At 41.2% G+C, this 17229-nt stretch overlaps 1 protein-coding gene across 6 annotated transcripts in view; it reads right to left on the reverse strand.

The window, feature by feature from the left end:
• The window catches only part of LOC140725242 (uncharacterized), a 373081-nt gene that overhangs the window by 14659 nt on the left and 341193 nt on the right, over positions 1-17229 (reverse strand). The gene's annotated exons all lie outside the window — the stretch shown is intronic.

Here is a 17229-nt window from a genome sequence, read left to right on the forward strand (position 1 = left end):
GGAACAGGGAGATAATGGATCTGAATGGCTGAGGAACTGGTGCAGGAAGCAAGGATTTACATTCTTGGACCACTGGGATCTGTTTTGGGGTAGGGATGAATTGTACAAAAGGGACGGGTTGCACTTTAATAGGCGGGGGACCAGCATTCTGGCAGACAGGTTTTCCACTGCAACACGGATGTGTTTAAACTAAGTAGTGGGGGGGAGGGGATGAACTGGAAATATAAAGATGGCGTTAAAGGGAAAGTGAAAATAAGAAAAGTTAAAAAGGACAACAGAATCAATGGAGTAGAAAGCTCAAGAAGAGATCATACAGTATGGCCAAGTGAAATAGGAATTGATATGAAAGGAGAGGGGAGTACCGAATTAAAAGTATTATATATGAATGCACAAAGTATAAGGAATAAAGTAGATGAGCTTGAGGCTCAGTTGGAAATTGGCAAGTACAATGTTGTGGGAATAACTGAGACATGGCTTCAAGCGGACAGGGCCTGGGAAATGAATATTCAAGGATATACATCTTATCGAAAGGACAGACTGACTGGCAGAGGGGGTGGGCTGGCTCTGTTGGTGAGGAATGATATTCAGTCCCTTGCGAGGGGGGACATAGAATCTGGGGATGTAGAGTCAGTATGGATAGAACTGAGAAATTCTAAGAGTAGAAAGACCCTAATGGGAGTTATCTACAGGCCCCCAAACAGCAGTCTGGATGTAGGGTGTAAGTTGAATGAAGAGTTAAAACTGGCATGTCGCAAAGGTAATGATACAGTTGTCATGGGGGATTTCAACATGCAGGTAGACTGGGAGAATCAGAATGGTACTGGACCCCAAGAAAGGGAGTTTGTGGAGTGCCTCCGAGATGGATTCTTAGAACAGCTTGTACTGGAGCCTACCAGGGAGAAGGCAATTCTAGATTTAGTGTTGTGCAATGAACCAGATTTGATCAGGGACCTCGAGGTAAAGGAACCATTAGGAGGTAGTGACCATAATATGATATGTTTTAACCTACAATTTGAGAAGGAGAAGGGAAAATCGGATGTGTCAGTATTACAGTTGAACAAAGGGAACTATGGAGCTATGAGGGAGGAGCCGGCCAAAGTTCAATGGAACAATACCCTAGCAGGGAAGACAGTGGAACAAAAATGGCAGGTATTTCTGGGAATAATGCAGAAGGTGCAGGATCGGTTCATTCCAAAGAGGAAGAAAGATCCTAAGGGGAGTAAGGGGCGGCCGTGGCTGACGAGGGAAGTAAAGGGCAGTATAAAAATAAAAGAGAAGTATAACATAGCAAAGATGAGCGGGAAACCGGAGGACTGGGAAGCTTTTAAAGAGCAACAGAAGATACCAAAAAAGGCAATACGCCAAGAAAAAATGAGGTACGAAGGTAAACTAGCCAAGAATATAAAGGAGGATAGTAAAAGCTTCTTTAGGTATGTGAATAGCAAAAAAATAGTTAAGACCAAAATTGGACCATTGAAGACAGAAACGGGTGAATTTATTATGGGGAACAAGGAAATGGCAGATGAGTTGAACAGGTACTTTGGATCTGTCTTCACTAGGGAAGACACAAACAATCTCCCAGATGTAATAGTGGCCAAAGGAACTAGGGTAAAGGATGAACTGAAGGAAATTTATATTAGGCAAGAAACGGTATTGGATAGACTGTTGAGTCTGAAGGCTGATAAGTCCCCGGGACCTGATGGTCTGCATCCCAGGGTACTTAAAGAGGTGGATCTAGAAATCGTGAATGCATTGATAATCATTTTCCAATGTTCTATAGATTCAGGAACAGTTCCTGCTGATTGGAGGGTGGCTAATGTTGTCCCACTTTTCAAGAAAGGAGGGAGAGAGAAAACAGGGAATTATAGACCGGTTAGCCTGACGTCAGTGGTGGGAAAGATGCTGGAGTCAATTATAAAAGAGGAAATTATGACACATTTGGATAGCAGCAGAAGGATCAGTCCAAGTCAGCATGGATTTATGAAGGGAAAATCATGCTTGACTAATCTTCTGGAGTTTTTTGAGGATGTAACTATGAAAATGGACAAGGGAGAGCCAGTGGATGTAGTGTACCTGGACTTCCAGAAAGCTTTTGATAAAGTCCCACATAGGAGATTAGTGGGCAAAATTAGGGCACATGGTATTGAGGGCAGAGTACTGACATGGATTGAAAATTGGCTGGCTGACAGGAAACAAAGAGTAGTGATTAACAGGTTCCTTTCGGAATGGCAGGCTGTGACCAGTGGGGTACCGCAAGGTTCAGTGCTGGGACCGCAGCTGTTTACAATATACATTAATGATTTAGATGAAGGGATTAAAAGTAACATTAGCAAATTTGCTGATGACACAAAGCTGGGTGGCAGTGTGAAATGTCAGGAGGATGTTATGAGAATGCAGGGTGACTTGGACAGGTTGGGTGAGTGGGCAAATGTATGGCAGATGCAGTTTAATGTGGATAAATGTGAGATTATCCACTTTGGTGGCAATAACAGGAAGGCAGATTACTATCCAAATGGAGTCAAGTTAGGAAAAGGGGAAGTACAACGAGATCTAGGTGTTCTTGTACATCAGTCAATGAAAGCAAGCATGCAGGTACAGCAGGCAGTGAAGAAAGCTAATGGCATGCTGGCTTTTATAACGAGAGGAATTGAGTATAGGAGTAAAGCGGTCCTTCTGCAGTTGTGCAGGGCCCTGGTGAGACCCCACCTGGAGTATTGGGTGCAGTTTTGGTCTCCAAATTTGAGGAAGGACATTCTTGCTATTGAGGGAGCACAGCGTAGGTTCACAAGGTTAATTCCCGGAATGGTGGGACTGTCATATGTTGAAAGATTGGAGTGACTGGGCTTGTATACACTGGAATTTAGAAGGATGAGAGGGAATCTGATTGAAACATATAAGATTATTAAGGGATTGGACACACTGGAGGCAGGAAGCATGTTCCCGCTGATGGGTGAGTCCAGAACTAGAGGCCACAGTTTAAGAATAAGGGGTAGGCCATTTAGAACAGAGATGCGGAAAAACTTTTTCACCCAGAGAGTGGTGGATATGTGGAATGCTCTGCCCCAGAAGGCAGTGGAGACCAAGTCTCTGGATGCATTCAAGAGAGAGTTAGATAGAGCTCATAGATAGTGGGGTCAAGGGATATGGGGAGAGGGCAGGAGCGGGGTACTGATTGTGTATGATCAGCCATGATCACAGTGAATGGCGGTGCTGGCTAGAAGGGCCGAATGGCCTACTCCTGCACCTACTGTCTACTGTCTATTGTAACCAGGGCACCCTTGGCCTCATTTACACATTCATTATCATGTACTATACACTCAACCTCTCTGCAACTTTAAAATAACCTGTTTTCCCTTCCCCCTCCTTAAGAGGAAATTTTGACTTGAAATATTAACTCTGTTTCTCAGATGTTTCTGACCTGCATTTTCTGTTTTTATATCCCTCCTCTCGTGGGGACAGCATATTATATGCAATATTATGAATATTAAAGAAAAAAAAGCTGCATCATTCATAACTACATTCGGCCAGAAGTGGTGGTGGATGATCTATCTCAGCTTCTTTCTGAGGCTCACATCATCACAACAGTCAGTGTCCAGGCAACTCAATTCATTGCATATAATATCAAGGAATGGCTAATAGCACCAAATAGAGCAACTGGCTTGGGGCCTGAAAACACACCTCCTCTAGAATTAGCTGAACGTTTAGCCAAGCTATATCAGCTACATAAATACAGTAAATACGCGTAGGTCAGAAGATGACTATTCAGTGACAAAAGATTCACCCTGTGATACCAAACACTTTTCCATTCCTGACACTCCAAGGTCTTCCTGTTATTTGCAAAGCACAAATTAGGAGCATGATGGAACACTTTCTATTTGCCTGGATGAGTGCAGTGCGAACAATTCTCAAGAAATTTGCATTATCTAGGGAAAAGCAGCCCACTCACCACCCCTAAGATTTATTCTGTCCATTACTGGTGTACAGTGGCTGCAGTGAATGCTGTTTAAATGGTGTACAGCAGTTACTTGCCCAGGCTACTCTGAAACTTCTACTACCAAGAAGGACAAGTATAGCAAACACACAGGAACATCAGCAGCTGCATGCTACCCTATAAAATGCACAACACAACCTCTTGGAGATATTTCACTGATCCTTCATTGTCACTAGAATTAAATCCTACAATCCTCTACCCAGCAGCACTGCAGAAATACCTTTACTAGAAAGATTATTGTGGTTCAAGAAGGAGGTTCACTACTACCATCTCGAGGACAATTAGGGATGGACAATAAATATGGGTGCCAAAGCCTCTGTGTTATGTCCCTTTGCCCTTGTATTGTGTTAGTCATTTGCTGAGAAATGTGCTCGTGTATAGCTCAATTAATGATTCAGTAAAATCATGGATACCAAGCTTCATGCAATAATGTGTCTTATGGCCCACTGAATTCCCACTGTTTCCAGTCTTCAGTAGCATTGAACTCTCCCATCTCCACTGTACAAATGTTCTGTTATGTTCATGGGAATTTGACATTGTCAGTGGATTCATTAGGAGATATTCCATTCAGTAGCTTAGTTCCCTCAGTGTCCTGTATGTTCCACCATTTCCAAAGCCAATGATGTTTTTATTTCTCAATTTCTTTGTCAGGGTCTCAGCCTGAAATGTCGACCGTGTTTCTTCCTATAGATGCTGCCTGGCCTGCTGCGTTCCACCAGCATTTTGTGTGTGTTGCGTGAATTTCCAGCATCTGTAGATTTCCTCGTGTTTGCTGAATATACACTTCAGCTTACACAGTTTTCACAACAAAATGAGTTAATTCCTCCTTGGAACACACATAACTATATGGCAAAATTATGATTAGCTAATGGTATCTTACTTTGCACAAATATCAATATATTGTAGAATGGACTAATAAAGACATCATCTCATTTTTATATAATCATACCATGTTCACCTCTCCAATGCAGCCAAACACAAGGCTGAAATAACAAACCAAACAATGCAAACTATTATAAAATTACCAAGAAAATCATGCAATGGCAGATGATGGAAACCTGAAATAAAAACAGAAAGTGCTGGAAACACCCAGCAGGTCAGGTGGCATCTGTGGAAAGACAAACAAAGTTATTGTGTTGGGTCAAATTGGATTTGACTAATCATGCTATGTGCCCTGCCCTTTAGAGATAACTTTTGTCATCTCTGAAACAAATTCCATCAAGGATAATAGATTGGAAATTGTAGTGACAAAATACTGATTGGAATCGGTAATGTTTCAAGATGACAGTATCTTATGCAGTCTATTTAGCCACACCATTCTAAGTTGATTGAACACACAAGAGAATCTGGAGCAACAAGCAACCTGCTGGAGGAACTCAACAGTTGGGCAGCATTCGTAGGTGAAAGGAATCCCTGCATCAGGACTCGAAGTGTTGACAATTCCACCTCCACAGAAGATGCTCGACCGGCTGAATTCTTCCAGTGGATTATTGGTTTATTGTGCTTACTTACTGCTGCAGCCATGCAGCCCTGTCTCACGAGGGTGCAGGCACAAATGATGCATTGATCAACCATGGGCCTTGTGACCTGACTGTCATTGCAGCATGGGGATCAGCCAGTTGTATCTACAAGCCAACGCACTACTGGTTTGCTGGCTGCCTTAAAGCAGGCTCTCTCCTTAGACTGGACAGGTGCTGGCCTTGCTATTCAGTGAAGACCAGATTGCATGTTGCTTTTGATGTCTCCAGATTTGTGTCAACAGCTGTCATGATGGCAGAAGTTTGCATGTGGCTGCCAGAGATCTATATCAAACTGGCAGCATGCAGACTTTAATAGACACAGTAAGACTTTAATAGACAATAGGCTGTATATTCCGGGTGGTCTCTGTCTGGGCTGTCCTAGACAATAACATCTCTTCTATCAATAGCTCCAACATACAATCTCTTCTCCCTCCTGCCGTCCGGGAAAAGGCACCGAAGCATTCGGGCTCTCACAACCAGACTATGTAACAGTTTCTTCCCCCAGGCTGTCAGACTCCTCAATACCCAAAGCCTGGACTGACACCTTACTGCCCAATTGTCTTGTTTATTATTTATTGTAATCTGCACTGTTTTGTGCACTTTATGCAGTTCTGGGTAGGTCTGTAGTCCAGTGTAGTTTTTTTTTTCTGTGTTGTTTTTTACGTAGTTCAGTCTAGTTTTTGTACTGTGCCATGTAACACCATGGTCCTGAAAAAATGTTGTCTCATTTTTACTGTGTACTGTACCAGCAGTTATGGTTGAAATGACAATAAAAAGTGACTTGACTTGAACATGGATATGCCAATGCCCACTGGCAGTGAGATACTCAGCACTTTTTGAGCAAGGGATCAGTCTTGTGGCTCCATGGAAAGCCCTTTGAAGGACTGGAGAGTCTCTCTCAACACCTCATTTCACTCTAAGACCTGAGATTATATTTAAGGCATCAAATACTATATTACTGTCTTCTTCCTTGGGGTTAAGGCTGCTGGGGGAAGCAAGGGAAATAGGATAGTGAGGAGAGTTGTGCAGCTGGGGCATGCCCAAGTAAATCTGCAATGATAATGCCAAGTGCACATGGAATGGTGATGGGGATGGCACTAGTAACTGGAGTGCTTGGTAGATGTTAACATAGGCAGAGGCAGGGTATACAGCGAAATGGCAGAAGGAGACATCTGAAATGAAAGATTAACTACTGGCATACCTTCAGTCAAGGATACTTCAGATCAAGCCCATTTCCATGAACATAAGGATCCACCATCTTGTAAAGACATGAAAGAGGTAGCATTGAAAAGAGCCACCCATGATGCTGACTTCTGTCATTGACTTTTGTCACCTCTTCTCTATACTGCCTCATTTCAGTATTGCTGATTTGGTGTAAAGGATTCAAACTGTCATTCTCACTAGGATATTTAACTTGCTACCTTTGGTCTCTTCTATCTTCTGAAATAAGCATACATATCAGTTAGAACAAAGGGCAGAAATGTTATGTTGGCAATGCATGAGGCTCTTTAATAGCTGAAGCCCTGAAGTCAATCTTCAGAGGATAAAGTGTAAAACAGAAGCATTGAAATTACTAAGCAGTTAAGCTAAAGAAACTGAATTAACGTTTCAGTTTAATCACCCTTCATCAACACTCTGCCTAATGAGCATTTATCAGACAATGTTAATAAAAAAAATTACTGGTGTGCTACACTTTAAAAATTCATATCTGCTGCCACACAGGGAATGCAATGAAAATGGTGTTCTAGTAGATCCCAAAGAATCAGGAATAATTTACAGTCCAGTACATCTTGGCTTTATGATCAGAAGAATGTGTAGTCCAATTTAAAAACAAACAGCATTTCTAGTTCTGTTGTCACATTTTTGTAGAAGTCATGCCAAATTTAGTGATGTCAGCTGTGATTGGTGATTTGAAGCTCTGATAGAAAATATTCCTGAAGCAAGAGGATACAGATCTACAACTTTTAACTGTTGTGATAGCCTGTGCGCTGCTGGGCCAATTGTTGCTCAAAAAGCTTGCATGATCCTAAAGCTTTCTGAATCAATACAAAATACACCTCAAATGCATATTGTCCAAATCTCTGACAATGAACCCTACTCTTCAGCTAGCACGACTATGAGAAAAGGGTTAGATAATCCTAGAAGTTAAACAGGTGCTCAAGAGTCCTGGAAGAATGAATGCATCTTTCATCCCTCAACTTGCACTACAGCAACATACATTTTGATGTATGTTGATAGCTAGAGAATGCTTTGTTTAAAACAGAGCTCATGCTGAAATAAAAGATGAGTGAACTATAAATTAATCTACTAATGTAATAATGGAGCTGACCGTTTTTACACAAACCGATAAAATGTTGCCGAAATGAAACCCGTTTTAATGAGGAAAACCTGAAAAAGAAAACAAAAAATGTGCAGCAGAACTAAGATATTGAACACAACCGAACCAAGAAAATAAAAACTTAAGTTATTAAGAAACTATTATTTTGCAGACATTTCAACAGATGTTGCTGACCGTATTTTTAAAAAATAGTCTTCCACAAAAGGCCTTATTTATGCTGTAATGAGAAAATGCAAAATGTATCAATTATATTAACCTGTTATTGTAAATATTACAATAAGCATTGCAATATTTATATCAAGCTTCTGTAGTGCTAGTACAAGCCCAATATATTTTCAACACTCTCAGCAATGGCGCAGATCAGAAAATCCAGCAACTAAAGGGAAGTGATACAGCATTGAAAGAGTTTCTTCCACTCAGACTCCACAGCACAAATCCAATTTATTCCTTTTTGATTCTCCTTCACTCTTTTCTACACTATTTACAGTGGCTAATTAACCCATCAATCTGCACACCTTTTGGATGTGGCAAGAAACTGGTACACAGCAAGAAAACTGTGGTCACAGTGAGAAATGTGCAACTCCACACAGAGTGCCTGATTTAGCATCGGCTGGGAGAGAAGTGAGGCAGCAGCTCTAACAGTTGTGTCACTGTGCCAGTCCTACAGAAGATGACTTATAGTTCTACCAGTGGAACAGGTTTCCTCATCTGAACATCTGCCTCCATTCTATCAGTCTCTGCAATGAGTAACAGTCCACACTACAAAACAAAACCTATTGCCCTGAACTGTCTCTAACATTTCCAGACTATATAGCAAAAAATGATAACTAGATTTCTTTTTACATTGGAGTACAAGGCTGTATATATTGGAAATTCAAGTCAAAAGTCAGAATGCTGGAAGTACTCAGCAGGCCAGGGTAGCATCTAAGGGGAGAGAAACAGTTGATTGCTTGGGTCAAAGATCCAGCAGCAAAACTGGAAACCTGAGAAGTTATGGAATCGGGGAGGAGAGGAGAGAGAGAACTCTAGCAAGGTCTGTGATAGGGTGCACATCAAAATGGTCAGGGGAATAAACACTAAAGAAAACCTGGCAGATAGAGACAGAAAATGAGAAACAAATTGAAACAAAGGCACAGCCATATCTGTGAGAAGAAAGGGAGGTTAGCTAAAATTGTCCAGTATTGAATATATAACAGCCTTAGCAACATGTATTGACACTAGCCATCATTTCAGAAGAATTGTTAATACGCAACACTAACATTAGCTGAAATCATACAGAGCTGTTAGATCTTGATACCAACCAGCCTACCATTCTCAAATGAGAACTAATGGCTCCAGTTAATAACAGCATAATATTCTCCAACTCTAATAATTCAAATGCTAAAGAGATCATGAGTTTTACGTGGAGTATTTCCTACCGAGTGTTACTTTGACGAGTTGATGCTTTCTCAAATCTTAAATCTTGCTAAAGTCATGTGCTGAGTGCCAAAGGAGTTTGATCTCAAACCTCAGTTTTTCCACATTGTAATCCATCTATGATGATGCTTCCCATTTATTCAATTTGTTTATATCCCCTTGGAAGCTCTCTACTTCCTCATCACTACTCATATTCCCTTGTAGTTTCATGTCATCAGTAAACTCTGAAGTATTACATCCGATCCCTCAGCCAAATTGTCGATATTTAATGTGAACAGTGGGGTTCAAATACTGATCCTCATTGTAACTCTCCAGTCACAACCTGTCGACCCATGCCCAGTCTTTATTTTCTATCTGTTAATCAACTTTCAACTCACATGTTGCCCCCAATCTCATGTGCTCCAAACTTAATCAGTAACCTCCTGTGTATTGGCATTGGTTTATTATTGTCACATGTACAAAGATACAATGAAAAGTTTGACACACAAAATGCTGGAGGAATTCAGCAGGCCAAGCAGTATCTATGGAAAAGAATACAGTTGACTTGTTTTGTATACTGTTTATACAGATCAGACCATTACATAGTGCATTGAGCTAGAATAAAGTACAACAAAAACAATGCCAAATACATGTAAAAGCCATCAAAAGAGTGTAGTAAAAATAAACGATAAAGTGCAAGACTGTAACAAAGTACGTTACCTGTGGGACCTTCATCAAGTTTGTAACATACTATGCTGCTACTACAAAAAGCTTTTTTCATGGCATTTATACTCTGGGTATATATACACCTATGACAATAAACTTGCACTTGAAATACACCACAACCACTGGTATCTCTTAGTTACTCTACTTCCTCAATCCATTCTCAACAAAATCTAAAAAAATTGGTCAAACACAATTTCACTTTCATCATTCACGTTAACTCAGCTCAACCATATTATTATTTTATAACTGACTTAATATCACACCCTTTATAAAAATATTCCATCATTTTCCAACTAGTGACATCTGGAATAACAATGAGGTGGGGGGGGGCAGGGGGGATTGCATTTTGGATTCCTTCCAAGCTTGAAGTGGAAAAATTTTGAACATACTGTAGTTTGCCAACCTCTACAGCTAACAGCTGATAACAGATTTTTTTCTTAAACAGCTAGATTTACATTTACATTTCATTTGCTCTTGCCAGAAACAAAATTTTAGTCAGCACGTTTCAATGAGGATTGAAAGCTCACGACTACACTCACAATGCTTTGTCCATGTTGTAAGTGTGAAAGATGGAGAGTTAAAAACAACCACAAGACAGAAAAATGAACAGTGTTTTCAGTCTGAACCAACAATTTGAGCAATGATGGTTAATAGTCTGAGAAGATCTCCAGGAATATTAAGTAACTAGAAGGAGATGATAATGGCCTAACTGAAGGAGGGAAACTCTGGAAATGATTGACTGTAGGCTGGAACTACCCTACATGGAATAGGGGACAATATTCCCTCAGCTTCACAAAGCGGCAGTAATGAATTTGGAACCTGGCTTATTTGTGAAGATTCAAGGTCTCAGGTCTACAGTAATAAGAGATAACTAGAGTCCTAGGTTAAGGCAGAATAGCACTTTAGTGAAGAGCTTTGATCATCAGACCCACATAGAGAGTGAGGTCCATGCTCCCTGTGTCTGATTGGCCTAGCACCAATAACTAGGGTGCTATACATTTGGTGAAGCAAGAAGTGGAGGTGATATTGCAACAACAGATAGTCCAGGACAAAGATAAATAAAATGGGTCAGACTTAAACAGACAATCAATGTGGAACTATCTCATTGAAGGAGAGTGGGAAGATGGGACTTGAAAATAAGATTTAATTCCTTATCAAACCTGGGAACCGCTGATTATAAGGGTACCCTAAGACTAAGTTTGACAAGGAGAGACCCTGTGTCTGAAACTTGCAGAATGTCTGAGTTCAATCACACATGCTCTGACTGGTACCCAGCCACTGGTTGGCTGCAGTTTATTTTGGAATGGAAGCCGAAATACTGGCCATCAGCCACTCCATAAAGTTCAGTCGACCAATGTCCAGTCAGGGAAGGATAAGCTCAAAATCCTGTCCAAGATTAATGGTGGAATCCTTTAATTTCTTTTACTTTGGAACAGTAAAGGATGTTCCAATCCTTTTAGACAGCTCCAGCTAGACTGTACCCTGTAACACTGAACAGCTTGAAGACATGAAATGAATGCTCCGCAAGAGTGCGATGAATGTTAAATATGGGACTCGTCTGATAAATACCATTGATTGCTGTGAGGGAGTATGATACATTGAGCAACATCAAAGATTAGAACCATTGAAAAGTGATGGCACAGTAGCCACAATTCAGCCCATCATGTCTATGCTGGCTGTAAAAGAACTTTCAGGTCTCACCTTCCAGCACCAGGATGCTAGTCTTACAGGTCACACATCCAAGTAGGATTTAAGAATAATTAGGGTATTTGAGGTTGATACCCTCAAATACTCTTTCTACCAAAGAGTTCCAGAATACCCAATAACCCCAAGGTGAACAAAAAGGCTTCATCTATCCTCGAATCTTCTTCCAATTATTTTAAGTTTTTGCCCTCTGATTTTTGACCTCTCTACTAATAGATATTGGTTCCCTTGTTTATTCTATCTAGGTACCTCATTTATCCATGCATCTTAATTAATTTCCCCTTCAGTCTCCTTTATTCTTTCTGATCCTACCCAATCTTAAACCATAGCTACAGTTTTTCAGTCTGCCCTACAATTAATGGTGCAGTTTGTTGGATGAGATTTGATGATACCTTCTGTTATCTTTAAGTTCTCAGGATTAATGACACAACAGACTCTGTTGATGCTGGAAATCTTGAGAATGTCACATAAAATGTTGGAGGAATTTATCAGGTCAAGCGGTATCTATGGAAGGGAATGAACAATGTACGTTTCAGGCCGAGATCCTTACTCAGTACTCCTGAAGAAAGGTCTTGGCCCAAAGGTCGACTGTTTATTTTCCTCCATAGACACTGCCTGACTTACTGAGTTCCTCCAGCTTTCTGTGTGGGATTAATGTCCTTAGGTCTTGAACTCCTGGCACTGGCTGCTACAGCTAGCTCTCCCTCTGGGGTTTAGTAGCCTTCTGACCTTCAGCAGATCTCTCCTCCTCTCTATCCACTGCAGGTGAGGCCTCTAATTCACTTTCTACAAACCTATGATTCTTTTAGCAAGCACAAACCAAAATAATGTCTATCCATTACAGGGTAACTCTAACTGGACCACATGTTGAAGCATAAGTTCAGAGAACAGTTGCCAGCACTGGGTTGAATAATCTGATGCCAGCTACTCTGCTATTCCCAATCTGTCGGCAGACTTCTATATCAACCTCCAATCACTTCAAGCCTGCCTTCCCAATAACCTTCACATTACATGATGCCAGTATCTCCACCTCTCCTCCACAAGATCGAGCCTTTCAATATCCCTCCATAACATAGAAACTTGCAAGAGGAAGCCATCTGTCCCTTTAGGCCAAATAATTGATTGGTGACTTCAAAAAGGTTAAGATGAGGAAACACATAGAGAGATCAGAAGTGCAGAGAGTGAGCAATTTCAAGTTCCTGGGTGTCAACATCTCTGAGTATCTAACCTGAACCCAACATGTTGATGCAGCTACAAAGAAGGCAGGACGGAGTTAGAGAAGATTTTGTATGTCACCAAAGACAGATGAAAATTTCTACAGATGTACCGTGGAGACTATTCTAACCATCTGGTATGAGGGTGTCTACCGCATAGAACCGAAGTAAGCTGCAGAGAGTTGTAAACTTAGACAGCTCCATTATAAGCACTAGCCTCCATAGTATCCAGGCCATCTTCAAGGAGCAATGTCTCAAGAAGGTGGTGACCATCATTAAGGACCCCCATCACCTAGATCATTCCTTGTTCTCAATGATACCATCAGGAAGGAGGTACAGAAGCATGAAGGCACCCACTCAGTGATTTAGGAACAGCTTCTTCCCCTCTGCCATCTGATTTCTGAATGGAGATTGAACCCATGAACACTACCTCCCTACTTTTTTAAATTTCATTTTTTAAATTTAAATACTATTTTTGTGAATTTCATGACATATGCTGGTAATATTAAACTTGATTCTGATTCTGATTTAGGCTTATTCCGGCATCGACCATGATCATGCAGGTCAACCACTTCAGTACCTTGTTCCCACTTTCTCCCCATGTACATTAAATTCCTCAGGCATTAGAAGTCATATCTAACTCATTTTTTAGTAATGAATGCCTTGGCTTGTACTGCCCTCTGTGGTAGAGAATTGACCACGTCAGGAGTTCCCAAACTGGGGTCCACAGGCCACTTGGTTAATGGTAGCAGTCCAAGGCATAAAAAAAGCTTGGGAACCTCTGGACCAAGTTCAAAGCCCTCTGAGTGAAGGTATTAACAGTATGGCCTAACAGAGCATACTGACTGGGTTACTTCATCACCTGGTGTGGCAGCTCCAATGCACAGGTTTGCAAGAAGTTGCAGTGAGTTGTAGACTCAGCCAGCTTAATGATGGGCACAACCCTCCCAACCATTGATCACATCTTCAAGATTCAGTGCCCTCAAGATCACTAAGGACCCTCAATATCCGGGACATACCATCTTTTCATTACTACTGTTGAGGAGGAGGAACAGGAGCCTGAAGATCCACAATCAGTGATTCAGGAATATCTGTTTCTCTCCACCATCAGATTTCTGATCAGTCCATGAAGACTATCTTATTATTCCTTTTTTTTTGCACTATTTATTAATTCTTTGTAACCTCTGCTGGGCCCTCTCCAATGCCTTATAAAGACTCAGCATCACATCCTTCCTGTTATATTTTAGTCCTTTCAAAATGAATGCTTATATTGCATTTGCCTACTTTACCACCGACTCAATCTGCAAGTTTACCTTTAGGGAATCCTGCACAAGAACTACTAAGTCCCTTTACACCTCTGATTTTTGTATTTTCTCCCTGTTTAGAAAATAATCTAAATGTCTTTATTCCTTCTACCAAAGTGCATGACCATATATTTCCTACACTATATTCCATCTGCCACTTCTTTGACTATTATCTTAATCTATCTAAGTCCTTCTGAAGGCTCCTTGCTTTCTCAACATTTCTAGCCCCCCCCCCACCCATCTTCATGTTGTCTGAAAACTTAACCAAAAAAGCCATCAATTCTGTCATCAAAATCATTGACATATAATGTGAAGTGGCCTCAACACAGACCCCTGTGAACACCAATAGTAATCAACAGTCAACCAGAAATAGCTCTCTTTATTTCCACTCTTCATCTTTCTTGTAATACACCGGGCTCTTATCTTGTTAAGCAGCCTCATCAATGGCACCTTGTCAAAGGCCTCCTGAAAATCCAAGTAAACACCATCCACTGATTCTCCTTTGAATATCCTGCCTTAGAATTTCCTCAAAGAATTCCAACAGATTTGTCAGGCAAGATTTTCCCTTAAGGAAACCATGCTGACTTCAGCCTATTTTATCATGTGCCTCCAAGTATCCCAAAACCCCATCTTTAATAATGGACTCCAACATCTTCTCAACTACTGAATTCAGGCTAACTGGCCTATAATTTCCTTTCTTCTGCCTCTCTTCCTTCTTAAAGAGTGGAGTGACATTTGCAATTTTCCAGTCCTCTGGAACTATCCCAGAGTTTAGTGATTCTTGAAAGATAATTACTACTGTCTTCACAATCTCTTCAGCTACCCTTTCATAACACTATGGTGTAGTCTATCTGGTCCCGGTGACTTATCTACCTTCAGACCTTTCAGCTTCCCAAGCACCTTCTCCTTACTTCTTCCCCCCTGACACTCTTGAATTTCTGTCAAATTGCTAGGTATTTTCTACAGTGAAGATAGATGCAAAACACTTATTAAGTTGGTCCTCAATTTCTTTGTCCTCCATTAATACTTCTCCAGTGTCATTTTCCAGTGGTCCAATACCCATTTTTGCCTCTCTTTTACTCTTTACATATCTGTAAACATTTTGGTATCCTCTTATATTATTGGCTATCTTATCTTCATATGTCATCTTTTCTCTCCTTATGGCTTTTGTAGTTGTCTTGTGTTGGTTTTTAAAGGCTTCCCAATCTTCTAACTTCCCTTTAAATTTTGCTATATGTATTATATGCCCTCTTGTCCCCTTTTATGCTGATTTGACTTCCCTTGGCAGCCACGGTTGTCTTATCCTCCCTTCAGAATACTTTTTTCATCTTTGGGACATCTGAAGTGCCCCAGAAACTCCAGTCAATGCTGTTCTGCCGTCATCCCTGCTAGTGTCCCTGCAATCAACTTTGGCCAGTTCCCCTCTCGTACCTCTGTTATTCCATTTACTCCACTGTAGTACTGTTACATCTGACTTTATCTTCCCCTTCTCAAACTGCAAGGTGAATTCTATCATATTATGATCACTGTCTCCTCAGGGTTCCTTTACCTTAAGCTCCCTAATAAAATTTGGTTCACTACACAATTCCTAATCCAGAATTCCCTTTCCCTTAGTGGGCTCAACCACAAGCTGCTCTAAAAAGCCATCTTGTTGGCATTCTACAAATTCTGTCTCTTGGAATCAAGCACCAACCAGATTCTCTCAATCTACCTGCATATTGAAATCCCCCATGACTATTGTAACATCTTTTTTGCATATCTTTTCTATCTCCCATTGTAATTTATATCCCACTTCCTGGCTATTGTATGGAAGCCTGTATATAACTTCTATCAGAGTCTTTTTACCCTTGCAGTCTCTCAACTCTACCCGCCAAGATTCTACATTTTCCAATCCTATGTCACCTCTTTCTGACCACTTGATTTCATTTTTGACCTACAGAATCACACCATCCCCTCTGCCTTCCTGTCTGTCCTTTTGATAAAGATATCCTTGGATGTTAAGCTCATAACTATGATCTTCTTTCTGCTATGACTCAGTGATGCCCACAATGACATACCTGACAGTCTCTGACTGTGCTACAAGATCATCTACCTTATTCTATACACTGCATGCATTCAAATATAATACCTTCAAGTCCCGTATTCGTCACCCTTTTCGACTTTACCCCCGTGCTACACTTGAACTCATCCCACTGACTGCTAATTTACCCAGTCATGTGCTTGTCCTTCCTCAAAGTCTCACTACATACTGCATCTAATTGTAAATCAACTGCCCCATCCTCAGCCCTATCACACCCTGTCAAATTAGTTTAAACCCTCCTTAACAGTTTTAGCAAAGTGCTTGCAAAGATATTGATTCTCCTTGGGTTCAGGTGTAACCCACTCTTCTTGTACAGGTCATACCTTCCCCAGAAGAGATCTCAATGATCCAGAAATCTGAGCCCCTGCTTCCTGTACGAGTTCCTCAGCCACTCATTCATCTGTACTAACATCCTAGTACTGTTCTAATAACCACATTCTACTGGGAGTAATCTAGAGATTACTATCTTGGAGGCTATGCTCTTCAGCCTCTTCCCTAATACAGTGAGCAAGACCTCTTCCCTTTTTCTACCTCTTTCATTGGTGCCAATATGCACTATGATCTCTAGCTGCTCACCCTCCCTCTTCAGAATTTTCTGCAGCTGCTCTAAGACATCCTTGATTCTCTACCTGGAAGACAATTCACCATCCTGGCATCTCTTTCATGGCTAAAGAATCCCCTGTCCACCCCCCTAACTATCAGGTCTCCTACTACTATCGCTCTACCTGACCTTACGCTTCCCTGTTGAGCCTTAGAGCCAGCCACAGTGCCAGCTGTTGCTGTGCCCCGATAAGTTATCTCCTGCCCCTACCCCCACCCCCTGCAGTATCCAAAGGGGTATACTTGTTGCTGAGGGGAATGGCCACTGGGGAACCCTGCACCGATTGCTTACTCCCCTTACTTCTCCTGGTGGTCACCCATCTACTGTCTGAGGTCTGCATTCTGGGTGTGACCACC

Source organism: Hemitrygon akajei, chromosome 3 (assembly GCF_048418815.1).
Source record: "Hemitrygon akajei chromosome 3, sHemAka1.3, whole genome shotgun sequence".
NCBI lineage: Eukaryota > Metazoa > Chordata > Chondrichthyes > Myliobatiformes > Dasyatidae > Hemitrygon > Hemitrygon akajei.